This window comes from Leiobunum rupestre, chromosome 9 (assembly GCF_980474605.1).
Source record: "Leiobunum rupestre chromosome 9, qqLeiRupe1.1.hap1, whole genome shotgun sequence".
NCBI classification, from domain to species: Eukaryota; Metazoa; Arthropoda; class Arachnida; order Opiliones; family Sclerosomatidae; genus Leiobunum; species Leiobunum rupestre.
The window spans coordinates 54,909,377-54,935,059 of NC_143392.1; the positions used below are offsets into that span (position 1 = coordinate 54,909,377).

Genomic DNA, 25,683 nt, shown 5'->3' on the forward strand with positions numbered 1-25,683 from the left:
GGAGTTTCCTCCTGCACGCTTACCAGAACAGCTGTAGAGAAGTGTCATGAGATATGGCACTACGAATTGACCGTGGTTGCCGCGTAGTACGCGCCCCGGCATCAGCAACACAAAAACTCGTTTTTTCCAAACCATCCCGCTTTTAACAGTCCCCTATTTCTACAGCGATAGAACCGCAATCCTCGCTAGGTAACTCGATGTAAATAACTTATATGGTGTCCGTTTCGAGAACGGAGTTACCATGGTTTGGGAGGGGGTAATTTTTTTAAAGGGGAAGACGTGTTGCCAATGCGAATGTCGAAAAGCGGCCGGCTGTGAACTCCTAATCATGTCTCCTGTTAGTAACGAAAGTGACTTAAAAAAAACATACCGTTGGTAACGTACGACAGTTAAGGTAAAAAATTACAAAACAAATCCGTCCGAATCTTCAAAATGATCTACTAGCCAATGACGACTTTCCCTCTTATGACGTCAGGAATATATATATATATATATATATATATATATATATATATATATATATATATATATATATATGGTGTTTGATTTTAGATTCATTGAGCGAGGTGGGCCGATCCTGGAAGAACTGCAATACCAGGCCAACCCGTGGCGGAGGTGGAGCAAGCTCCGACCTCTCCGCCGCCGTCCAAAAATAAGTTTAATATCTTGGGCCCCGATGGGACCCGTATCAGATATTAAGCTGATAAGAACAGATACTGAAATATTTTATTAATTTTCAGTCAAATTTACAAATTTACACATGTTCGCGTTTAATTACATTAAATTAGCGCGAACAAGATAAAATTAGTTTCATTTTTCGTTTTTTAGGTTTTGGTTTTTTTCTTCAAACGTCAAGGTAAGTATAAATGGTTTTTTATATAACAAGGTGAGTATCATTATTTTCTTAAAATTAAAATTTTTTTTTCAGGGATAACATAGAGTTAAAACCAGATAAAAGTACACAAAAGTAAATGAATATAAATGAATAAAAATGGAATTTAGCACGCTTTTGAAATAAAATTTTGCCTTTTATGAAAAATAAGAGAGTTCAATAAGTTACGTATGCTGCATACAAGTCTTTATCAGGTGTGCTTCCGGTGGCGCTAGCATATGTTTGTTCTTCATTTTGTGTCTTCCCTTTCTTTGTTGCTTTTTCCGGAGAGTTGGGCATTCGTCGTTTTGAGAATTTCTCCTGTTCTTTGTTGATGAGCGTGATAAACATCTGCCTCCGTATATCGTTTATTTCGTCCGTGGTCTGGATGTATTTCAGAAATCCCCGAAGTTGGGCCTGCGAGTAGTTGCTGATTGCTTTTAGTTTTTCCGGGCTGACATAAAGTCCTTTGATATGTTCTTGGGGCAGTGGTTCTTGGTGTTCGCTGGGTGGTGTCTTTAGTGGTGTTGCCGGTTCTGTTATGGGTTCTTCTCTCTCTTGGTCTTCGTCTTGGGTAGTGAGTGGGTGTCCCTGCACTCCTGTGGCCTTTTGCGACTGGTCCGTCACCTTGGTCTTCTTTGCCTCACAGGTAGAGGCAACGTGCCCCTCCTGGTCGCAAAAGAAGCATTTCTTTGCCACTCCTGAATAGTATACAAGTGCTCTACTTCGCCCGAAATAAAGCACATTAGGTATTGTTTTGGCCATTTTTATTTTTACTGAACGGTCCCCATTTTTAATTCCTTTAAGCTCCTTGTATTCGTCCAGGCGGTGAGCTTTTATTTCGCCGTATTGTCTTAGGTTCGTCAAAATGGCGTCCCATTGAATCCATGATGGTAAGTTTTTGATCGTCAGCCAGATGCCGTCATCTTCAACACTGGTAACTTTACATGATTTGTTCCCGATTAATATTTCTCCATAGGAGACCGCTTGCTGCAGGAAAGCCAGAGTTGTGAAGGTAAGTAGGAATGCCTCTTTACCCACAGGTTGCAACGTTTCGATAGACTCGGGTCCGAGTTTTTCGAGGAAAGCCCGAGCAACGTCAATGAAGCCAGAATCGACATCCAGTCGAGCGGTTCTCTTTTTTACCTCTGCAGCCATGATGGCTACGGAGAGGTCGTCGGGTTAATGTCAGTCCCAGGAAGGAACAGCGTCAGCAAACAATGGCAAGAGACAGCCAAGTCAGGAAACAGCGTGGAGACCCGGAACAGCAGCGACAGGTAAGTAGCAGCGGCACCAGGATCAGGAACAGCAGCGGTACCAGGATCAGCAACGGAACCAGGAACAGCGGCAGCAGCTTCAGAAGCAGGAACAGGAACAGGAACGTCAGGATACCGGCAGGTAAGTCAGCATCGCAGGAACTAGCTGTATAGCTGGAAAAACTCGCTTGACGGCCTTTCGGCCAAGATTTCAGCGAAATAGCTGGGAACAGATACTACACTTCGATCTTAGCCAAAAGGCCGAGAAGCGATAACCGGCAAAGGGGGCTTTGGTGGTTGAAAAAGAAAAAGAGTGAGATTGAGCATTCATAAATTTCATAATTATGTTTAAGCAGATTGCTCGTGGTTGGAGATGACAGCGTGTATAACCATCACGTCTGACCAAAGAAGGTAACTTCTTGATTTCAAACAAAAAGATCGACGGCCATCGAGCGTTTTCAGCCGTCAACGGTAATATCACGCGGAATACATTGGTTCTCGACCCATCAACGACGGTAAGCCGCGTCGAGTGGGGTCATTTCTTGGGAGGGAGGGAGACCACCAGGGAACACGGCGTGCCGGTGGCTGATCTCTTCCTCTCACCCTCTTTTTTTTCATTAACGGGGTATTTGAGTCTTTCTAATAAAATTTGTTTATTTTTAAATATTTTCTTTTACGCTGTTTCTAACTAGTTCGCCAAGGCGATAATTTATCTTCGGTTTTCTCTGGGTCTTTTTTTAAATAAGTGGCAACATGGAACCGTGCTTAATCGATAATTAGAAAAAGTAAGATCTTGATCATACGGAGTTTCCTCCTGCACGCTTACCAGAACAGCTGAAGAGAAGTGTCATGAGATATGGCACTACGAATTGACCGTGGTTGCCGCGTAGTACGCGCCCCGGCATCAGCAACACAAAAACTCGTTTTTTCCAAACCATCCCGCTTTTAACAGTCCCCTATTTCTACAGCGATAGTACCGCAATCCTCGCTAGGTAACTCGATGTAAATAACTTATATGGTGTCCGTTTCGAGAACGGAGTTACCATGGTTTGGGAGGGGGTAATTTTTTTAAAGGGGAAGACGTGTTGCCAATGCGAATGTCGAAAAGCGGCCGGCTGTGAACTCCTAATCATGTCTCCTGTTAGTAACGAAAGTGACTTAAAAAAAACATACCGTTGGTAACGTACGACAGTTAAGGTAAAAAATTACAAAACAAATCCGTCCGAATCTTCAAAATGATCTACTAGCCAATGACGACTTTCCCTCTTATGACGTCAGGAATATATATATATATATATATATATATATATATATATATATATATATATATATATATATATATATATATATATATATATGGTGTTTGATTTTAGATTCATTGAGCGAGGTGGGCCGATCCTGGAAGAACTGCAATACCAGGCCAACCCGTGGCGGAGGTGGAGCAAGCTCCGACCTCTCCGCCGCCGTCCAAAAATAAGTTTAATATCTTGGGCCCCGATGGGACCCGTATCAGATATTAAGCTGATAAGAACAGATACTTTTAATTGTTTATTAAAAGATTGTCGTTTTTACATTAGTCATTTTTACATTCGTTATATTTGTTCGCGTTTTAATTAATTAAATTATCGCGAACAAGGCTAGTTCATAATTCATCGAGGTAAGTATTCTTTTTTATATAGTTTCTAAGCATATAATTAATTTTTCTTTTTTCCAGGTTTAAAACATCAAGAGTTAAGTAAAGTTAAAAACTTTAAAAAAAACACTATAAATGATCGGGATAAAAACTGAATTTTTTAAAAAAAAAGTTACAAATAAAACATATGAACAATACACTAAAATATATTTTTTTTAAAATATATTAAAAATGTACCAGAAACATATTTACAAAAATTCAGTAAGTTACGTATTCTGCGTATAAATCCTGTTCAGGTGTGTTTTTGGTGACGCTAGCGAATGTCTTCCCTTCTTCGTTTTGGGTCTTTCCCTTCTTGGCTGCCTTTTCCGGAGAGTTGGGCATACGCCGTTTTGAAAATTTTTCCTGTTCTTTGTTGATGACCTCGATGAACCTCTGTCTCCTCACTTCGTTTATTTCGTCTGTTGTCCGGATGTATTTCATGAATGCTTGGAGTTGTGCTTGCGGATATTTGCTGATGGCTTCTAGTTTGTCTGGACTGATATATAGGTCTTTAGATCGTGCTTCCTGGTGGTCGCTGGGTGGTGCCTCTTGTGGTGTTACCGCTTCTGCTATGGGTAATTGCTCCTTAGCAGAAGTACTGTTGGCTGTCTCCTGGACGTGCTCGGACTTTTCCTTTGTTGACTCGTTCTGGCCTCCCTCCATGGGTTGGTTACGGTCTGCTTGACGGGCTCGTTTGATTTCGCATGTGGAAGTGTTATGACCTTCTTGGTCGCAAAAAAAACACTTCTTTACGACGCCTGTATAATATACTAAAGCTCTGCTCCGTCCAAAAAAGAGTACATTGGGGATAGTTTTGGTCATGATTATTTTTACTGAGCGATCGCCATTTTTTAAACCTTTTAATTCGGGGTATTCGTCTAGTCGGTGGGCTTTGATGGTTCCGTATGGTCGTAATGTGGTAAGTATGGCATCCCATTGAATCCAGGAGGGCAGGTTCTTTATTGTTAGCCAGACACCGTCGTCGTCGATGCTGGTAATCAGGCAGGGTTTGTCGTTGATGGTCAGTTCCCCATAGGAGACAGCTTGCTGGAGGAAGGCCAGGGTGGTAAAGGTAAGGAGGTAGCAATTTTTCCCAACAGGTTGAAGAGTCTCCAAACACTGTGGTCCAAGTTTGTCGTAGAAAGTCCGAGCGACGTCCAGGAATCCGGCGTCGACTTCGAGTCTGGCAGTCCTCTTTTTCACCTCTGCAGCCATGATGGCTTCAGAGGGGTCGTCAGGTGAGGTCAAGTCCCAGGAAGGAATAGCGTCAAGTGGTGTTGGCAGGATTCAGCCAAGTCAGGATACAGGCGTGGTGACCAGGAACAGCAGCGACAGGTAAGTGCCAGCAGGACCAGGACCAGGAACAGCAGCGGAATCAGGAACAGCAAAGGAACCGGAAACAGCAGCGGCAGCTTCAGAAGCAGGATCAGGAACAGGAACGTCAGGATACCGGCAGGTAAGTCAGCATCGCAGGAACTAGCTGTATAGCTGGGAAACTCGCTTGACGGCCTTTCGGCCAAGATTTCAGCGAAATAGCTGGGAACAGATACTACACTTTGATCTTAGCCAAAAGGCCGAGAAGCGATAACCGGCAAAGGGGGCTTTGGTGGTTGAAAAAGAAAAAGAGTGAGATTGAGCATTCATAAATTTCATAATTATGTTTAAGCAGATTGCTCGTGGTTGGAGATGACAGCGTGTATAACCATCACGTCTGACCAAAGAAGGTAACTTCTTGATTTCAAACAAAAAGATCGACGGCCATCGAGCGTTTTCAGCCGTCAACGGTAATATCACGCGGAATACATTGGTTCTCGACCCATCAACGACGGTAAGCCGCGTCGAGTGGGGTCATTTCTTGGGAGGGAGGGAGACCACCAGGGAACACGGCGTGCCGGTGGCTGATCTCTTCCTCTCACCCTCTTTTTTTTCATTAACGGGGTATTTGAGTCTTTCTAATAAAATTTGTGTATTTTTAAATATTTTCTTTTACGCTGTTTCTAACTAGTTCGCCAAGGCGATAATTTATCTTCGGTTTTCTCTGGGTCTTTTTTTAAATAAGTGGCAACATGGAACCGTGCTTAATCGATAATTAGAAAAAGTAAGATCTTGATCATACGGAGTTTCCTCCTGCACGCTTACCAGAACAGCTGTAGAGAAGTGTCATGAGATATGGCACTACGAATTGACCGTGGTTGCCGCGTAGTACGCGCCCCGGCATCAGCAACACAAAAACTCGTTTTTTCCAAACCATCCCGCTTTTAACAGTCCCCTATTTCTACAGCGATAGTACCGCAATTCTCGCTAGGTAACTCGATGTAAATAACTTATATGGTGTCCGTTTCGAGAACGGAGTTACCATGGTTTGGGAGGGGGTAATTTTTTTAAAGGGGAAGACGTGTTGCCAATGCGAATGTCGAAAAGCGGCCGGCTGTGAACTCCTAATCATGTCTCCTGTTAGTAACGAAAGTGACTTAAAAAAAACATACCGTTGGTAACGTACGACAGTTAAGGTAAAAAATTACAAAACAAATCCGTCCGAATCTTCAAAATGATCTACTAGCCAATGACGACTTTCCCTCTTATGACGTCAGGAATATATATATATATATATATATATATATATATATATATATATATATATATATATATATATATATATATATATATATATATATATATATATATATATATATATATATATATATATATATATATATATATATATATATATATATATATATATATATATATATATATATATATATATATATATATATATATATATATATATATATATATATATATATATATATATATATATATATATATATATATATATATATATATATATATATATATATATATATATATATATATATATATATATATATATATATATATATATATATATATATATATATATATATATATATATATATATATATATATATATATGATATATATATATATATATATATATATATATATATATATATATATATATATATATATATATATTAAGTATTAATTGTTTTTTTTCTTTTAACATCACAAGGTGAGTATAATTATTTTTCTTAAAAATAAAAAACTAATTGCTTTCAGGGTTAATAAAGTTAAAACCAGATAAAAGTGTAAACAGAAGTAAATGAATAAAAATGAGTTCTGCATAATTTAAAATTAAATTTTGTCATTACGAGATAAAAAGATTTAGTATGTTACGTATTGTGTATATACATCCTTCTCAGGTGTGTTTTTGGTGGCGGTGGCGAATGTCTTTTTCTCTTCGGCTTGTGTCTTTCCTTTCTTGGCGGCTTTGCCTGGAGAGTTGGGCATGTGTCGTTTTGTATATTTTTCCAGTTCTTGGTTGGCGAGCGTGAGAAACACCTGCTTCCGCCTGTCGTTCAATTCGTCTGTAGTCCTTAGGTATTCCATGAATTCTTTGAGTTCCTGCTGCGAGTAGTTCTTTATGTATTCTAGGTTTTTGGGACTGACATATAGGTCTCTGTTGTGGTCTTCGTTGATTTTCTCGGGTGCCTGGGGCGGGTCGACCATGTCCACTGCCTGGACGTGCTCTGACCTCTCTGTTGGTTCCATCTCCTGGCCTTCAGCGATTTTCCGCGTTTCGGCTTCCTTCCTAGCCTGTTTCACCTCGCATGAGGACACATTGTGTCCCTCCTTGTCGCAAAAGAAACATCTCTTTACGACTCCCTGGTAGTAGACCAGCGCTCTGCTGCGTCCGAAATAAAGAACATTTGGTATAGTTTTTTCTATTTTAATTTTAACCGATCTGTCGCCATTTTTTAGTCCTTTAAGTTGAGGGTATTCGTCGAGTCGGTGTGCTTTGATGGTGCCGTAATGTCGCATAGTGGTAAGTATGGAGTCCCATTGGATCCAAGAGGGTAGATTCTTGATGGTCACCCAGACGCCGTCATCTTCGACGCTGGTAAGTCGGCAGGGTTTATCGTTAATTTCAAGGTCGTTGTAGGAGAGCGCTTGTTGCAGGAGGGCCAGGGTCGTAAAAGTTATTAAAAACTTGTCTTTACCAACAGGTTGGAGAGTGTCGAGGCAATCAGAGCCGAGCTTGTCGTGGAAGGTCCGAGCGACGTCCAGGAATCCGGCGTCGACCTGAAGGTGAGCAGTGCGTTTTTTCACCTCCATAGCCATGATGGCTATGGGAGGATCGTCGGATGAAGGCAAGTCCCAGGAAGGAACAGCGTCGAGCAGCAGTGGCAGGAAACAGCCAAGTCAGGATACAGCGTGGAGACCAGGATCAGCAGCGACAGGTAAGTGTCAGCAGGGCCAGGACCAGGAACAGCAGCGGAAACAGGAACAGCAGAGGAACCGGAAACAGCAGCGGCAGAAACAGGAACAGGAACAGAGACGTCAGGATACCGGCAGGTAAGTCAGCATCGCAGGAACAGGCTGAGAAGCGTATACGTCGCTTAACGGCCTTTCGGCCAAGATTTCAGCGAAATAGCTGGGAACAGATACTTTTAATTGTTTATTAAAAGCTTCGTTAATTTTACATTTTTACATGTTTACGTTTGTTGTATTTGTTCGCGTTTTTACTTAATTAAATTATTGCGAACAAAAGTCAAGTTCATAGTCGATCAAGGTAAGTATAGTTATTAGGCATATAATTAATTTTTTTTTGCAGGGTTTAAACAGTGAGTTACGTAAAGTTAAAAACTTTAAAACAAAACACTAAGAAATAATCGAGATAAAAAAACTTAATTTTAAAATTAAAGGTGACGAATAAAATATGTGAATAATACACTAAAATACATTTTAAAAATATATTAAAAGTGTATTAGAAACATATGTGCAAAATTCAGTATGTTACGTATTCTGCATATATATCTTGTTCGGGTGTGCTTTTGGCGGCGCTGGCGAATGACTTCTTCTCCTCGTTCCGGGTCTTTCCCTTCTTGGCCTCTCTTTCCGGAGAGGTGTGGATACGCCGTTTTGAAAATTTTGCTTGTGCTGCGTTGATGATCTCGATCCATTCCTTTTTCCTTGCATCGTCTATGTCGTCTGCTGTCTGAACGTGTGTCTTAAATTCTTGAAGTTTTGCCTGTGAATATTTCTTGATGGTTTCTACTGAGGACGGTGAGATGGGTAGGTATTTCGGTCGTGGTTCCTGGTGGTCGCTGGGTGATGCCTCTTGTGGTGCTGCTGCTTCTGCTAATGGATCGTGTTCTTTAGCAGAAGTACTGCCGCCTGTCTCCTGGACGCGCTCGGGCTCATCCTTCGGAGACTCTTTCTGGCCTTCCTCCATGGGTTGGTTCCGCTCTGCTTGCCTGGCTCGTTTGATTTCGCAAGTTGAGGTGTTGTGGCCTTCTTGGTCGCAAAAAAAGCATTTCTTTACGACGCCTGTATAGTATATTAACGCCCTGCTGCGTCCAAAAAAGAGCACATTAGGGATGGTTTTCGACATGATGATTTTTACGGAGCGGTCGCCATTTCTAAGTCCTTTTAATTCGGGGTATTCGTCTAGTCGGTGAGCTTTGATGGTTCCGTATGGTCGTAATGTGGTAAGTATGGCATCCCATTGAATCCAGGAGGGCAGGTTCTTGATGGTTAACCAGACACCGTTGTCGTCGATGCTGGTTATCGTGCAGGGTTTCCCATTTATAATCAGCTCCCCATAGGAGACAGCTTGCTGGAGGAAGGCCAGAGTGGTAAAGGTAAGAAGGTAGCAGCTTTTCCCAACAGGTTGAAGAGTCTCCAAACACTGAGGTCCAAGTTTAGAGTAGAAGGTTTGAGCAACGTCCAGGAATCCGGCGTCGACTTCAAGCCGGGCAGTCCGCTTCTTCACCTCTGCAGCCATGATGGCTTTAGAGGGGTCGTCGGGTAAAGTCAAGTCCCAGGAAGGAACAGCGTCAAGTGAAAATGGCAGGAATCGGCCAAGTCAGGATACAGCGTGGAGACCAGGAACAGCAGCGACAGGTAAGTGTCAGCAGGACCAGGACCAGGAACAGCAGCGGAGTCAGGAACAGCAGAGGAACCGGAAACAGCAGCGGCAGCTTCAGAAGCAGGAACAGGAACGTCAGGATACCGGCAGGTAAGTCAGCATCGCAGGAACTAGCTGTATAGCTGGAAAACTCGCTTAACGGCCTTTCGGCCAAGATTTCAGCGAAATAGCTGGGAACAGATACTACACTTTGATCTTAGCCAAAAGGCCGAGAAGCGATAACCGGCAAAGGGGGCTTTGGTGGTTGAAAAAGAAAAAGAGTGAGATTGAGCATTCATAAATTTCATAATTATGTTTAAGCAGATTGCTCGTGGTTGGAGATGACAGCGTGTATAACCATCACGTCTGACCAAAGAAGGTAACTTCTTGATTTCAAACAAAAAGATCGACGGCCATCGAGCGTTTTCAGCCGTCAACGGTAATATCACGCGGAATACATTGGTTCTCGACCCATCAACGACGGTAAGCCGCGTCGAGTGGGGTCATTTCTTGGGAGGGAGGGAGACCACCAGGGAACACGGCGTGCCGGTGGCTGATCTCTTCCTCTCACCCTCTTTTTTTTCATTAACGGGGTATTTGAGTCTTTCTAATAAAATTTGTGTATTTTTAAATATTTTCTTTTACGCTGTTTCTAACTAGTTCGCCAAGGCGATAATTTATCTTCGGTTTTCTCTGGGTCTTTTTTTAAATAAGTGGCAACATGGAACCGTGCTTAATCGATAATTAGAAAAAGTAAGATCTTGATCATACGGATTTTCCTCCTGCACGCTTACCAGAACAGCTGTAGAGAAGTGTCATGAGATATGGCACTACGAATTGACCGTGGTTGCCGCGTAGTACGCGCCCCGGCATCAGCAACACAAAAACTCGTTTTTTCCAAACCATCCCGCTTTTAACAGTCCCCTATTTCTACAGCGATAGTACCGCAATCCTCGCTAGGTAACTCGATGTAAATAACTTATATGGTGTCCGTTTCGAGAACGGAGTTACCATGGTTTGGGAGGGGGTAATTTTTTTAAAGGGGAAGACGTGTTGCCAATGCGAATGTCGAAAAGCGGCCGGCTGTGAACTCCTAATCATGTCTCCTGTTAGTAACGAAAGTGACTTAAAAAAAACATACCGTTGGTAACGTACGACAGTTAAGGTAAAAAATTACAAAACAAATCCGTCCGAATCTTCAAAATGATCTACTAGCCAATGACGACTTTCCCTCTTATGACGTCAGGAATATATATATATATATATATATATATATATATATATATGGTGTTTGATTTTAGATTCATTGAGCGAGGTGGGCCGATCCTGGAAGAACTGCAATACCAGGCCAACCCGTGGCGGAGGTGGAGCAAGCTCCGACCTCTCCGCCGCCGTCCAAAAATAAGTTTAATATCTTGGGCCCCGATGGGACCCGTATCAGATATTAAGCTGATAAGAACAGATACTACACTTTGATCTTAGCCAAAAGGCCGAGAAGCGATAACCGGCAAAGGGGGCTTTGGTGGTTGAAAAAGAAAAAGAGTGAGATTGAGCATTCATAAATTTCATAATTATGTTTAAGCAGATTGCTCGTGGTTGGAGATGACAGCGTGTATAACCATCACGTCTGACCAAAGAAGGTAACTTCTTGATTTCAAACAAAAAGATCGACGGCCATCGAGCGTTTTCAGCCGTCAACGGTAATATCACGCGGAATACATTGGTTCTCGACCCATCAACGACGGTAAGCCGCGTCGAGTGGGGTCATTTCTTGGGAGGGAGGGAGACCACCAGGGAACACGGCGTGCCGGTGGCTGATCTCTTCCTCTCACCCTCTTTTTTTTCATTAACGGGGTATTTGAGTCTTTCTAATAAAATTTGTTTATTTTTAAATATTTTCTTTTACGCTGTTTCTAACTAGTTCGCCAAGGCGATAATTTATCTTCGGTTTTCTCTGGGTCTTTTTTTAAATAAGTGGCAACATGGAACCGTGCTTAATCGATAATTAGAAAAAGTAAGATCTTGATCATACGGAGTTTCCTCCTGCACGCTTACCAGAACAGCTGTAGAGAAGTGTCATGAGATATGGCACTACGAATTGACCGTGGTTGCCGCGTAGTACGCGCCCCGGCATCAGCAACACAAAAACTCGTTTTTTTCAAACCATCCCGCTTTTAACAGTCCCCTATTTCTACAGCGATAGTACCGCAATCCTCGCTAGGTAACTCGATGTAAATAACTTATATGGTGTCCGTTTCGAGAACGGAGTTACCATGGTTTGGGAGGGGGTAATTTTTTTAAAGGGGAAGACGTGTTGCCAATGCGAATGTCGAAAAGCGGCCGGCTGTGAACTCCTAATCATGTCTCCTGTTAGTAACGAAAGTGACTTAAAAAAAACATACCGTTGGTAACGTACGACAGTTAAGGTAAAAAATTACAAAACAAATCCGTCCGAATCTTCAAAATGATCTACTAGCCAATGACGACTTTCCCTCTTATGACGTCAGGAATATATATATATATATATATATATATATATATATATATATATATATATATATAAATGGTGTTTGATTTTAGATTCATTGAGCGAGGTGGGCCGATCCTGGAAGAACTGCAATACCAGGCCAACCCGTGGCGGAGGTGGAGCAAGCTCCGACCTCTCCGCCGCCGTCCAAAAATAAGTTTAATATCTTGGGCCCCGATGGGACCCGTATCAGATATTAAGCTGATAAGAACAGATACTGAATTTGTTTATTAAAAAATCAAATTTGGTACAGTACCCTTGTCATATATTCCTGTTTTTTAAGTTAGTTTAAATTAAAACAGGTCAATAATTAGTCACAAAAAATAAAAGGTAGAAAACTAATAATTTCACAAAATTAAAACCGAGGTTTACGTATAAAATTTTAAAATTTTAATTTTAAGATTTCCCTTTTTTCACTTTTTTTATTGGAGTCGTGCTGTTACGGCGTTTAGGATAATTTTGGAGGATGGATGTGATGTCGTTTTTTATATAGTCTATTTGCCAGGTGATGTATGGGGTGCGGCTTGGAGGTTCTCGGTTAATGCGTTCTAACAGTATTTGGAGTTCTTGTTTGGTGAGTTTCTTAAAATCTTGGTTATCCCCCAGTTCCCAGGTATTTGGATCCCACCTGGGACCGGTGGCTGTAGTGGTCTCGTCGTTGCTGCTGTCGGATTCGGATTGTTCAGGGTCGGTGCTTGTTGTTTCGGGTTTATTTTCAGGTTCATCTGGTTGTGGTGGAGATTTCAAGGCGTCGGCGTATTGGCTTGTTTGGACTGGAGGATCTGGGTTCTTCTTGGATGGTTCGGGTGACGTCATCGTCCAGCTCTCTTCAGAGCTTTTTGATTCGTCGGCAGCGGTAAGTATGGGTAAGTTACTTGTTTGATTTTCTTGGTTTACTTTCAGGTTATCGTCTCGAGTGGTGGCGTTGGTGAGTATAGGTGTGGAGTTTCTGGTTATTTCAGGATCTTTGGGTAAGTCGTCGTTGGTTCGGGGTTTTGTCTTCTCGGTCGTCTGGTTATTCTTTTTTGCGTCGCAGGCAGAGGCAATGTGCCCCTCCTGATCACAAAAGAAGCACTTTTTTGAAACACCTGGGTAGTAAACCAGGGCTCGACTGCGGCCAAAATAAAGAACATTAGGTATAGTTTTATTAATTCTGATTTTTACCGCTCTATCTCCATTTTTGATCCCTTTGAGTTCTTTATATTCATCTAGGCGATGGGCCTTAATTTCGCCATATTGTCGTAAGTTTGTCAATATGGCATCCCATTGTATCCATGGTTGCAGATTCTTGATTGTCAACCAGACGCCGTCATCCTCGACGCTGGTGACTTTACAGGTCTTATTGTTGATCGTTAATTCTCCGTAGGAGACTGCTTGTTTCAGGAAGGCCAGGGTTGTGAAGGTAAGTAAGTAAGATTCTTTACCAACAGGTTGAAGCATTTCGATTGAATCGGATCCGAGCTTTCCGAGGAAGGTCTGAGCGATTTCCAAGTAGCCAGCATCGACGTCCAGTCGAGCGGTCCGCTTCTTCACCTCTGCAGCCATGATGGCTTTAGAGGGGTCGTCGGGTGAAGTCAAGTCCCAGGAAGGAACAGCGTCAAGTGGAAATGGCAGGAATCGGCCAAGTCAGGATACAGCGTGGAGACCAGGAACACCAGCGACAGGTAAGTGTCAGCAGGACCAGGACCAGGAACGGCAGCGGAATCAGGAACAGCAACGGAACCGGAAACAGCAGCGGCAGCAGCAGGAGCAGGAACAGGAACAGCAACTTCAGGATACCGGCAGGTAAGTCAGCATCGCAGGAACAGGCTGAGAAGCGTATACGTCGCTTAACGGCCTTTCGTCCAAGATTTCAGCGAAATAGCTGGGAACAGATACTACACTTTGATCTTAGCCAAAAGGCCGAGAAGCGATAACCGGCAAAGGGGGCTTTGGTGGTTGAAAAAGAAAAAGAGTGAGATTGAGCATTCATAAATTTCATAATTATGTTTAAGCAGATTGCTCGTGGTTGGAGATGACAGCGTGTATAACCATCACGTCTGACCAAAGAAGGTAACTTCTTGATTTCAAACAAAAAGATCGACGGCCATCGAGCGTTTTCAGCCGTCAACGGTAATATCACGCGGAATACATTGGTTCTCGACCCATCAACGAAGGTAAGCCGCGTCGAGTGGGGTCATTTCTTGGGAGGGAGGGAGACCACCAGGGAACACGGCGTGCCGGTGGCTGATCTCTTCCTCTCACCCTCTTTTTTTTCATTAACGGGGTATTTGAGTCTTTCTAATAAAATTTGTTTATTTTTAAATATTTTCTTTTACGCTGTTTCTAACTAGTTCGCCAAGGCGATAATTTATCTTCGGTTTTCTCTGGGTCTTTTTTTAAATAAGTGGCAACATGGAACCGTGCTTAATCGATAATTAGAAAAAGTAAGATCTTGATCATACGGAGTTTCCTCCTGCACGCTTACCAGAACAGCTGTAGAGAAGTGTCATGAGATATGGCACTACGAATTGACCGTGGTTGCCGCGTAGTACGCGCCCCGGCATCAGCAACACAAAAACTCGTTTTTTCCAAACCATCCCGCTTTTAACAGTCCCCTATTTCTACAGCGATAGTACCGCAATCCTCGCTAGGTAACTCGATGTAAATAACTTATATGGTGTCCGTTTCGAGAACGGAGTTACCATGGTTTGGGAGGGGGTAATTTTTGCGAATGTCGAAAAGCGGCCGGCTGTGAACTCCTAATCATGTCTCCTGTTAGTAACGAAAGTGACTTAAAAAAAACATACCGTTGGTAACGTACGACAGTTAAGGTAAAAAATTACAAAACAAATCCGTCCGAATCTTCAAAATGATCTACTAGCCAATGACGACTTTCCCTCTTATGACGTCAGGAATATATATATATATATATAAATGGTGTTTGATTTTAGATTCATTGAGCGAGGTGGGCCGATCCTGGAAGAACTGCAATACCAGGCCAACCCGTGGCGGAGGTGGAGCAAGCTCCGACCTCTCCGCCGCCGTCCAAAAATAAGTTTAATATCTTGGGCCCCGATGGGACCCGTATCAGATATTAAGCTGATAAGAACAGATACTGAATTTGTTTATTTGAAGTACAAAAAACAAGTTACAATTCCCGCGGTTACTTATTAATTAAATTATCGCAGAAAAAGTTTACAAAATTCAGAAGAACTGTTAGCGTCATTACAGGTAAGTTACTGGCATATTTATGTTTTTGCTGGTATTATTGTAATCAAGAAAATATCTTTGTTACAAATTGTCAAATTAAAGAGTTTTTTTAACTTTGTCTTAATTTTGTTGTTTTGTTTAAAAACAACCATTTTAACGTAATAAAAAACTAAAGGAGTTCCCTCGGAAAAATAATACTAATACATTGATCTTAATTATATGAACTTTGAGAAGTGAATTATCGGATTAAAAAATAACTGCTTAGGTAATTGTACACACAACAACAAATTTGCACTGATCCCGAAAAGGTAACAATTGTTTAGTGCATATAAATATGAGTTTATCACACCAAGACAAAAACCCCATTAAGGGGAAAAAATTGAACTGAGCCAAATAGAGTACTATAATTATATAGTTCACAAAAATAAAAATAATTTTGCACTAAAAAAAAACCCTATACATGGGAAAAAAATTGCACGGAGCCTGGTAAGATATATGGTTGCACAAGATAAGTAGATGCGCATAAGTGCGCCTACATAACGAAACTAGAAAAAAGCTCCACCTAGAGGAGTTAATACAATAACTCTACGCCATTGCCTTTTAATATAACTATAGGGATGGTGACGTCACACCATTTCGTCTCGAAATCGGGCCGCTGGAGGCGCTGTAGGTCTGCCCGCGCCCGTTTTAAAATCTGAGTACGAACTCGTTCGTTTACAATTGATGCAGTTACAAATTTACTCTCAAAAAGTTTGGCATTTCGAGCCTTCCATACTTGGAACTTAATTTCAGCTAAAACAATATTAAATACATAGAGAAGTGATAATGAAACAGGTAGAGGAGCATGATAAAGAACACTTTTAACAGATAAAAATTTTAAGTTAAAAAATTTGCGCAGATGATTTAAAAGGAGTTTGGCGTTGGTGCATTGATACAATAAATGTACTAGCGATTCGTTTTGGGTGCAAAAAGGGCACACCCGAGTTTTACTTATATGACGTGTGAACAAAATGTCCCGCACAGGAACGGCGTCGTATACCACTTTGTACAGGAAGTCCCGACGGGTTCCTTCGATGGAACGATTTCCAACGCGTTTAAAGATAGTTCTCCAGTTAAGGTGGGGTTGGAGAGATACAGTTTTTGGTACGTATTTGTTCGCTACCCTGCGACTTATGTCAGCGTTACTCAAATCTAATAGCGTTTTATTCGCCTTTAAGGTTGGTTTGACGATTAGGGCAGTAACTTTTGCGGCGACATAGTTGGCGCTAGTTTCCGCTGCATGTGGACTTCTAAGATCTAATTTTAGACCAAACACTGTTTTGACGGCCGTCGAAAGATTATATGCGACCGACTTGTGGACAACGTGGATCTCAGTTTTTAGGCAGCTGATAACTCGTGACAACGTGAGAGATGCTATGATGGTGTTCAGGTGGGGAATGCCAATTCCCCCTTCCTCGACTGGTAAGTAGAGTGTTTTCCTATTAATAAGTTCAGTTTTCTTGTTCCATAGGAACGAGAACATCGTTTTTTCCAGGTCGACCAGCGTCTTCGAGGAAAAATTCACGAGTGGTACAGGGTAAGTCAAGCGCGGCACCGCCACCTGGCGTAATAATTGCGCTTTACCGGCGAACGAAATTGACAAAGACTGCCAATTGGCGATAGTGTTTGTAAAGCGTGTTTTAAAAATATTTTCATTTAAGGGGTCAACACCAGCAGCATTAAAAAGAATACCCATAATTTTCACTGGACCATTACTTATGATAAAAGGTTTGTGTTCGGAAGAGTCGGTATGCCCAACGCCAAGTCTAATTATTTTTGTTTTTTCCTCATTTAATTTGCTCCCTGACATAGCACAGAATTTTTCAGTTTCTAAGGCAATGACGTTAATACCAGATAAGTCGGATTCGACACAATTTATATCGTCGGCATGAGCTGCGAATTTCAGAGCGTCCTCGATCGGGGCACCCGGAGAAGGGAGGCCGCGAATAGAAGGATTTAAGCGTAAGTTAAACAGTAATGTTTCTATTGATAAAACAAATAAAATGGGCGAAAGTGGACACCCCTGCCTTACACCCTTATTCACGGAAAAAGCACCGCTCAGGGAGTTATTAAGTAAAATGTTGCTCGTGTTGTTTTTATATAAAATTTTGACAAATGATATAAAATTGGGACCGAACCCAAACGAAGTTAAAATGTTAAAAATAAACGAGTGATCCAATCGATCAAAAGCCTTATTAAAATCGATTGCGAGCAGATAACCCGCTTGGCGGCGCTCTTTGAGGGAAACAATAGTATCTCTAAGTAAAGTTAAGTTATGTAAGGGCAGACGCCCTTTCACCCCACAAGACTGGTTTACACCAATTAATTTTGGTGTAACGGCCTTTAGACGATTCTCAAATACCTTAGCAATTAAACGTCTATCGACGTTCAAAAGCGTAATAGGGCGCCAAGACCCCACGAGATGCCTACGTACCTCGTCTTTGCATAACAGGGAGATAATACCTGTCTGCATTGATGGGGGGAGGGACCCTTCTTTGAGAGCGGAATTGACTACCAGGGTAAGTATGGGGCCAATTATAGCCCAAAAGGTTTTGTAAAAGGCGACGGTCAAGCCGTCAGGACCCGGCGCTTTGCCGGCTTTAAAGGACTTCAGGGCATAGAGCAATTCTCCGTCAGTGACGTCATCCTCTAAAGGCGTGCACTCTTCCTTCGATAAACGAGGTAAATTAGGAGGACACTCAAACTGTCCTACACTGTCGGCTTTATACAAATCACTATAGAAATCTACGAAGGCGGCCTCGATGATGCCAGGGTCATTACTCCTGACTCCATCGACCTCGACCTCCGCAATCTCCACCCGCTTGGAGCCCCCTTTAAACTGGAGGTAAAACTCCGCGGAGAATCGCTCTTCCCCGGCGATGGCCACCCCGTCCCGGAGACCAGTCAAATACTTATACTGTTCATCGTACTGCTCCTGGAGGCGGGCCTGAAAGTGCTCCTCAGCGGCAACAGCGAAAGTGTTGCGCTCAGGGGCGCGACTCAAAAGCCCCAGGAACCATCTATACACTGACATAGCCTTCCGTTTTTCGGCCGCCAACGCCTTCCCCTTGGTCCTCACAAACCCGGCAATACTAGTTTTAAAGGAGTCCCAACCGCCCACCGTTGTGACATTTCCCAGAAGTGACCGGATCATATCACCGATCTCAACGCCAATGCCACTCTCGGGGTGGAGAAGCTTGTCGTTCAAACGCCAAACCCCCCTCCCCCGAGAAACCCCCCCACCGATACAGAGACACACTTCTAGGAGCGCATGGTCCGACCACTGAACAGCTAAGATATTAGCATTATCAAAAGTTACAGACGAGGTGTTACTTATATAGATACGATCTAATCGACTTCTGACACTATTATTTCCCCAAGTGAAACCCGGAGTGTCAGGATACAGGTGTCGCCAAACGTCGATAAGTCCCAAGGCCGAAGTAATCCCATTCAATTTCAACACACTAAGGTCAGGGTAAACATTGCCACCCTCCCTATCCAGGGTCGGATCGAGTACGCAATTAAAATCACCGCCTAAAATTAAAATATCATAACGGCCATCTAAAAAGGTGTACAACTTGTGAAAAAATAACTTTCTCTGGGCGGGTATACAAGGTGCATAAATATTCAAAAAACGGATTCTAATATTAGATACTATAACATCGACACTGATAATACGGCCATCATAGTCAGTGCGAAAACTCTTTATGTAGGATTTTAAATAGTCTTTAAAAATCAACATAACCCCGCGCGCACGGTTCGAACCCTGGCTAGAGTAAACACACTCCGAACAAAACTGTCGACGTAGAGACCGCCAATTGTCTGAGTCTAATATGTGCGTTTCTTGTAAGTATAAAACGTCTAATTTACTTTGGGTAAACATAGCCGCCACACGCAATTGTTTGTTTATATCGCGCATACCATTGATATTTAGAGTTCCCATATTAAGATTAAGCATTCAAGGTTAAAAAATAAAAGCTATATAAAGGCAAAAGTTAACTACTATAAAAGTCAAGGAAGTGTTCAATTACTTGCTTTTTTTAGGCAAGCCTCCTGGAAGCTCAGAGGGACCTCTCTTGTTTGCTTTAGGTGCTCCTGAAGTTTGACGTGGCATTCCAGATCTCCCCGCCGTCGGAGAAGGCTGAGGTGACTTCGAATCTGTGGTAGGATCTTTCGTCACTGCGTTCGCGTATGAACCGTTGCCCGGGATAATTCCCGTTCCTAAGTCCCCTTGTTTTGGAGACGAAGTTGGCCCCGGAGAAAAGTTCTCCAAGGCTGATGAGTTGCTGCCATCCATTTCGAAGGACGTATTCTCCGGCGTCAAGGTAGATTCTTCCCCAATCACAGCCGCTGAGTCAGGAGCGACGTCTTGTGGCTGCACGTTGATAGGCGTGGATTCACCCACGACCTCGATTTCTTGTTCTCCACGTTCTTCGATACCTTCATTGCCACCACGGGCCTTGGATTTGCGCTTTGGACAATCACGAACCTGATGGTTGTCTTTTCTGCAGTAAAAGCACATACGGTGCACTCCTTTTTACGAAATTTGCACCCGATGGCCGCTAATAGTCATTAGGTTTGGGATTGGGCTTTTCATTTTTACTTCCAGGCGACGAGTCCCGTTGCGAAGGCCCTTGAGCGGCCCCTTCTGGAACTGTTCCCATGTCTGTGCAACTACTTCACAGTATTGGCGTAGAGCGTTCTTCAAAAACGCGAGCTCCCACCAACTAGGTGCGTCTTTAATGGTCACATACGATACGGGGTCAGTAACACTGACAATGTTCAAATGTCTTTCACCGACAATAATTCCGGCCTCCACGGCTTTTTGATGGCTGTCTTTGTCGGAAAACGTAATCTGAGCCTCCGATTTTCCCAAGATCTGGAATACGACGATATTCTTGACTCCAACTAGAGCGAACAAGGCCGAAGCTAAGTCCTCCAGAGCAACTCCTTCAAACTTAATTCTTGCAGTAGCTTTCTTTGCGGCAGCAGCTGAGGGAACAGGCATGGTCGACATCGTAGAAGGCATGGTGACCAAGCCCCAGACGTCTGGATAGATGGATGGGTGGCGGCCCGGGAACGCCGGTGAAGCGAACCACGAGTACCACAGTCGATATTAGAACCGGATGACCAGAGAGATTAGCAGGAACGGCACCGGAGTGGCACCGGGTCAGGAACGGAACAGCACTGGAGCAGCGCAGAACCGGGTAAGTGCCAGGTAAAACGCAGGTAACGTAACTTCTCGTCTCAGACTAAGATCGCGGTATAGCTCCGGGCTTGCCTTGATACTACACTTTGATCTTAGCCAAAAGGCCGAGAAGCGATAACCGGCAAAGGGGGCTTTGGTGGTTGAAAAAGAAAAAGAGTGAGATTGAGCATTCATAAATTTCATAATTATGTTTAAGCAGATTGCTCGTGGTTGGAGATGACAGCGTGTATAACCATCACGTCTGACCAAAGAAGGTAACTTCTTGATTTCAAACAAAAAGATCGACGGCCATCGAGCGTTTTCAGCCGTCAACGGTAATATCACGCGGAATACATTGGTTCTCGACCCATCAACGACGGTAAGCCGCGTCGAGTGGGGTCATTTCTTGGGAGGGAGGGAGACCACCAGGGAACACGGCGTGCCGGTGGCTGATCTCTTCCTCTCACCCTCTTTTTTTTCATTAACGGGGTATTTGAGTCTTTCTAATAAAATTTGTTTATTTTTAAATATTTTCTTTTACGCTGTTTCTAACTAGTTCGCCAAGGCGATAATTTATCTTCGGTTTTCTCTGGGTCTTTTTTTAAATAAGTGGCAACATGGAACCGTGCTTAATCGATAATTAGAAAAAGTAAGATCTTGATCATACGGAGTTTCCTCCTGCACGCTTACCAGAACAGCTGTAGAGAAGTGTCATGAGATATGGCACTACGAATTGACCGTGGTTGCCGCGTAGTACGCGCCCCGGCATCAGCAACACAAAAACTCGTTTTTTCCAAACCATCCCGCTTTTAACAGTCCCCTATTTCTACAGCGATAGTACCGCAATCCTCGCTAGGTAACTCGATGTAAATAACTTATATGGTGTCCGTTTCGAGAACGGAGTTACCATGGTTTGGGAGGGGGTAATTTTTTTAAAGGGGAAGACGTGTTGCCAATGCGAATGTCGAAAAGCGGCCGGCTGTGAACTCCTAATCATGTCTCCTGTTAGTAACGAAAGTGACTTAAAAAAAACATACCGTTGGTAACGTACGACAGTTAAGGTAAAAAATTACAAAACAAATCCGTCCGAATCTTCAAAATGATCTACTAGCCAATGACGACTTTCCCTCTTATGACGTCAGGAATATATATATATATATATATATATATATATATATATATATATATATATATATATATATGGTGTTTGATTTTAGATTCATTGAGCGAGGTGGGCCGATCCTGGAAGAACTGCAATACCAGGCCAACCCGTGGCGGAGGTGGAGCAAGCTCCGACCTCTCCGCCGCCGTCCAAAAATAAGTTTAATATCTTGGGCCCCGATGGGACCCGTATCAGATATTAAGCTGATAAGAACAGATACTGAATTTGTTTATTAAATATAAACAGTTAAGTTTAAATTGTCACAAGCTTATTACATTTTTTGTAAAAAATCTGTTAAGGTAAAATGAATGAATTTTTTTGAAATATTTAAAATAAATATATACAAAAAGACATAAGTTAAAAAAAATGTAAAGCTAAAAAAAATAACCTACATTTCAAAATGGGCTTAGTTCTTAAAGTAAGCTAATAACAGAAGTATTTTCAAATAAGTGTAAACATGTATGGTTAAAATTGTCAATTAATCGATTTCGCAGTTCTATTTATGATTACTTTTTTGTTTTCTTGGGAGCCTTGGGCGGAGGAGTGGTCTGGCGTCTCTTGGAGTACTTCATTGCGTGTAGTTTACCGTGGCTGATGAGGAATTTCTTTTGAGGCGTAGTTATATCTGTAAATTCTAAGACTTCGGAAGTAAACTTGTCAAACCGGTCTGGCAAGAACCCTTCTAAATATTTTATAAAACTATCATTGAACATGGTCGGATCAACGCCCAAGCTGCTGACTTCAGAGTGGACGGTGCTGAATTCCTTGTGGATTTGCGTGCTGTTGTTGTTGGATTCGTGGGATTTGGGCGTATTCTCAGGTTCATCAGGATGTGGCGGATTTTTTATGGCGTCGGCGTATTGGCTGGTTTGGACTGGAGGTTCTGCATATTTCTTGGATGGTTCTGGTGATGTTAGCGTCCAGCTCTCTTCAGAGCTTTTGGAGTCATCGGTTGCGGTAAGTATAGGTAAGTTGCTTGATTGATTTTCTTCTAGGTTATCGGCTCGAGTGGTGGCATTGGCAGGTGTAGGTGTGGAGCTTCGGTTTCGTTCAGTTTCTTTGGGTAAGTCGTTGTTATCTCCCGTTTTTGTCTCTTCCGCCGTCTTTTTCTTCTTTGTTTCGCAATCCACAACCGCGTGCCCTTCTTCGTCACAATAAAAACATTTTTTAATAACGCCTCTGTAGTAGACTAAGGCCCGACTACGTCCGAAAAACAACACATTTGGGATCGGTTTTTTCATAATAATTTTAACGGAGCGGTCACCATTTTTTACTCCTTTGAGTTGGGAATATTCATCAAAACGGTAAGTTTTGACATCACCGAATTGTCTGAGATTACTTATAACAGCATCCCACTGGATCCATTTAGGAAGGTTCTTTATAGTAAGCCATTGTCCGTCGTCATCCACACAGGTAAGTTTCCATCTCTGGTCTTTGGTTTTCAGGTCGTCGCAGGCGAGTGCTTGGTGGAGGAATGCCAGGGTCGTAAAGGTAAGTAGAAAAATTCCATTACCCACAGGTTGGAGAGTGTCGAGACACTTCGGGCCAAGATGGTCGTACAGGGTGCGTGCCACGTCCAGAAAGTCAGCATTGACCTCAAGTCGGGCCGTCCTTTTTCTTTCCTCCGTAGCCATTATGACTAGGAGAGTTTCGTCAGGAGAGGAGAGCTCCAAGAAGGAGCGACGTCAGGATCGTACCAGGTAGGTATTCTTTTACAGGATCAGCGACAGAGCAGCAACGGAACGGATCATGCAGCGAGGCAGGAACACTCGCCTTAAAGGCGTATAAACACTTCTCGCCCCCCGACTAAGATCTCGGTATAGCACTATTGAAAACAGATACTACACTTTGATCTTAGCCAAAAGGCCGAGAAGCGATAACCGGCAAAGGGGGCTTTGGTGGTTGAAAAAGAAAAAGAGTGAGATTGAGCATTCATAAATTTCATAATTATGTTTAAGCAGATTGCTCGTGGTTGGAGATGACAGCGTGTATAACCATCACGTCTGACCAAAGAAGGTAACTTCTTGATTTCAAACAAAAAGATCGACGGCCATCGAGCGTTTTCAGCCGTCAACGGTAATATCACGCGGAATACATTGGTTCTCGACCCATCAACGACGGTAAGCCGCGTCGAGTGGGGTCATTTCTTGGGAGGGAGGGAGACCACCAGGGAACACGGCGTGCCGGTGGCTGATCTCTTCCTCTCACCCTCTTTTTTTTCATTAACGGGGTATTTGAGTCTTTCTAATAAAATTTGTTTATTTTTAAATATTTTCTTTTACGCTGTTTCTAACTAGTTCGCCAAGGCGATAATTTATCTTCGGTTTTCTCTGGGTCTTTTTTTAAATAAGTGGCAACATGGAACCGTGCTTAATCGATAATTAGAAAAAGTAAGATCTTGATCATACGGAGTTTCCTCCTGCACGCTTACCAGAACAGCTGTAGAGAAGTGTCATGAGATATGGCACTACGAATTGACCGTGGTTGCCGCGTAGTACGCGCCCCGGCATCAGCAACACAAAAACTCGTTTTTTCCAAACCATCCCGCTTTTAACAGTCCCCTATTTCTACAGCGATAGTACCGCAATCCTCGCTAGGTAACTCGATGTAAATAACTTATATGGTGTCCGTTTCGAGAACGGAGTTACCATGGTTTGGGAGGGGGTAATTTTTTTAAAGGGGAAGACGTGTTGCCAATGCGAATGTCGAAAAGCGGCCGGCTGTGAACTCCTAATCATGTCTCCTGTTAGTAACGAAAGTGACTTAAAAAAAACATACCGTTGGTAACGTACGACAGTTAAGGTAAAAAATTACAAAACAAATCCGTCCGAATCTTCAAAATGATCTACTAGCCAATGACGACTTTCCCTCTTATGACGTCAGGAATATATATATATATATATATATATATATATATATATATATATATATATATATATATATATGGTGTTTGATTTTAGATTCATTGAGCGAGGTGGGCCGATCCTGGAAGAACTGCAATACCAGGCCAACCCGTGGCGGAGGTGGAGCAAGCTCCGACCTCTCCGCCGCCGTCCAAAAATAAGTTTAATATCTTGGGCCCCGATGGGACCCGTATCAGATATTAAGCTGATAAGAACAGATACTGAATTTGTTTATTAAATATCAGTCAAATTTACAAATTTACAGATGTTCGCGTTTAATTAAATTAAATTAGCGCGAACAAAAGTAAGTTTTCAAGTTTCATTTTTTAGGTAAGGGTTTTTTTTCCATCGTCGAGGTGAGTATAAATGGTTTTTAATAGGTAAGGGTAAGTATTTTTTTTCCTTCTTTTTCAGGGATAACGTTAAGTTAAAACCAGATAAAAAGTGTAAACAAAAGTAAATGAATATAAAAGAATTTGCACGTAGTTAAAATTAAAAAGTTGCCATAAAAAGATTTAGTATGTTACGTATTCATTATATAGATCCTTCTCAGGTATGTTTTTGGTGGCGCTGGCGAATGTCTTTTGCTCTTCGTTTTGCGTCTTTCCCTTCTTGGTCGCCTTTCCTGGAGAGTTGAGCATACGTTTTTTTGAAAATTTTTCCTGTTCCTGGTTGGCGAGCGCGAGAAACACCTGCCTCCTCTCGTCGCTATATTCGTCGGTAGTCCGCAGGTATTCAATGAACCCTTTAAGTTGTGTCTGGGAGTATTTCCTGACGCTTTCTAAATTTTCCGGGCTGATGTAGAGGTCGCTGTTCGGATCCTCGGACTGAGATACCTGGTGGTCGCTTGGTGGTGTTCCTTGTGATGTTGTCGATTCTGCTATGGGCACTTGTTCCGTAGGAGAAGTACCGTTGTC

The 25,683-nt window shown here is 42.5% G+C and overlaps 6 non-coding genes and 6 pseudogenes across 6 annotated transcripts; all 12 read right to left on the reverse strand.

The window, feature by feature from the left end:
* Nucleotides 1-561: 561 nt before the first annotated feature.
* LOC149931103 (U2 spliceosomal RNA) lies at nucleotides 562-750 on the reverse strand. The gene has a single exon (XR_016476564.1). It is a non-coding gene; the product is annotated as a U2 spliceosomal RNA (small nuclear RNA).
* Nucleotides 751-2,290: 1,540 nt separating this feature from the next.
* Nucleotides 2,291-2,400, reverse strand: LOC149931104 (U2 spliceosomal RNA; annotated as a pseudogene).
* A 1,109-nt stretch (nucleotides 2,401-3,509) lies between these two features.
* LOC149931105 (U2 spliceosomal RNA) lies at nucleotides 3,510-3,687 on the reverse strand (annotated as a pseudogene).
* Nucleotides 3,688-5,285: 1,598 nt separating this feature from the next.
* Nucleotides 5,286-5,388, reverse strand: LOC149931106 (U2 spliceosomal RNA; annotated as a pseudogene).
* Nucleotides 5,389-9,893: 4,505 nt separating this feature from the next.
* Nucleotides 9,894-9,996, reverse strand: LOC149931107 (U2 spliceosomal RNA; annotated as a pseudogene).
* Nucleotides 9,997-11,065: 1,069 nt separating this feature from the next.
* LOC149931108 (U2 spliceosomal RNA) lies at nucleotides 11,066-11,257 on the reverse strand. Its single transcript, XR_016476161.1, has one exon. It is a non-coding gene; the product is annotated as a U2 spliceosomal RNA (small nuclear RNA).
* Nucleotides 11,258-12,344: 1,087 nt separating this feature from the next.
* LOC149931109 (U2 spliceosomal RNA) lies at nucleotides 12,345-12,530 on the reverse strand. Its single transcript, XR_016476446.1, has one exon. It is a non-coding gene; the product is annotated as a U2 spliceosomal RNA (small nuclear RNA).
* A 1,522-nt stretch (nucleotides 12,531-14,052) lies between these two features.
* Nucleotides 14,053-14,196, reverse strand: LOC149931110 (U2 spliceosomal RNA; annotated as a pseudogene).
* A 1,028-nt stretch (nucleotides 14,197-15,224) lies between these two features.
* Nucleotides 15,225-15,412, reverse strand: LOC149931111 (U2 spliceosomal RNA). Its single transcript, XR_016476474.1, has one exon. It is a non-coding gene; the product is annotated as a U2 spliceosomal RNA (small nuclear RNA).
* Nucleotides 15,413-21,927: 6,515 nt separating this feature from the next.
* Nucleotides 21,928-22,113, reverse strand: LOC149931112 (U2 spliceosomal RNA). Its single transcript, XR_016476434.1, has one exon. It is a non-coding gene; the product is annotated as a U2 spliceosomal RNA (small nuclear RNA).
* A 1,474-nt stretch (nucleotides 22,114-23,587) lies between these two features.
* On the reverse strand, nucleotides 23,588-23,741 carry LOC149931113 (U2 spliceosomal RNA; annotated as a pseudogene).
* A 1,091-nt stretch (nucleotides 23,742-24,832) lies between these two features.
* LOC149931114 (U2 spliceosomal RNA) lies at nucleotides 24,833-25,021 on the reverse strand. The gene has a single exon (XR_016476488.1). It is a non-coding gene; the product is annotated as a U2 spliceosomal RNA (small nuclear RNA).
* Between the last annotated feature and the right edge of the window lie 662 nt (nucleotides 25,022-25,683).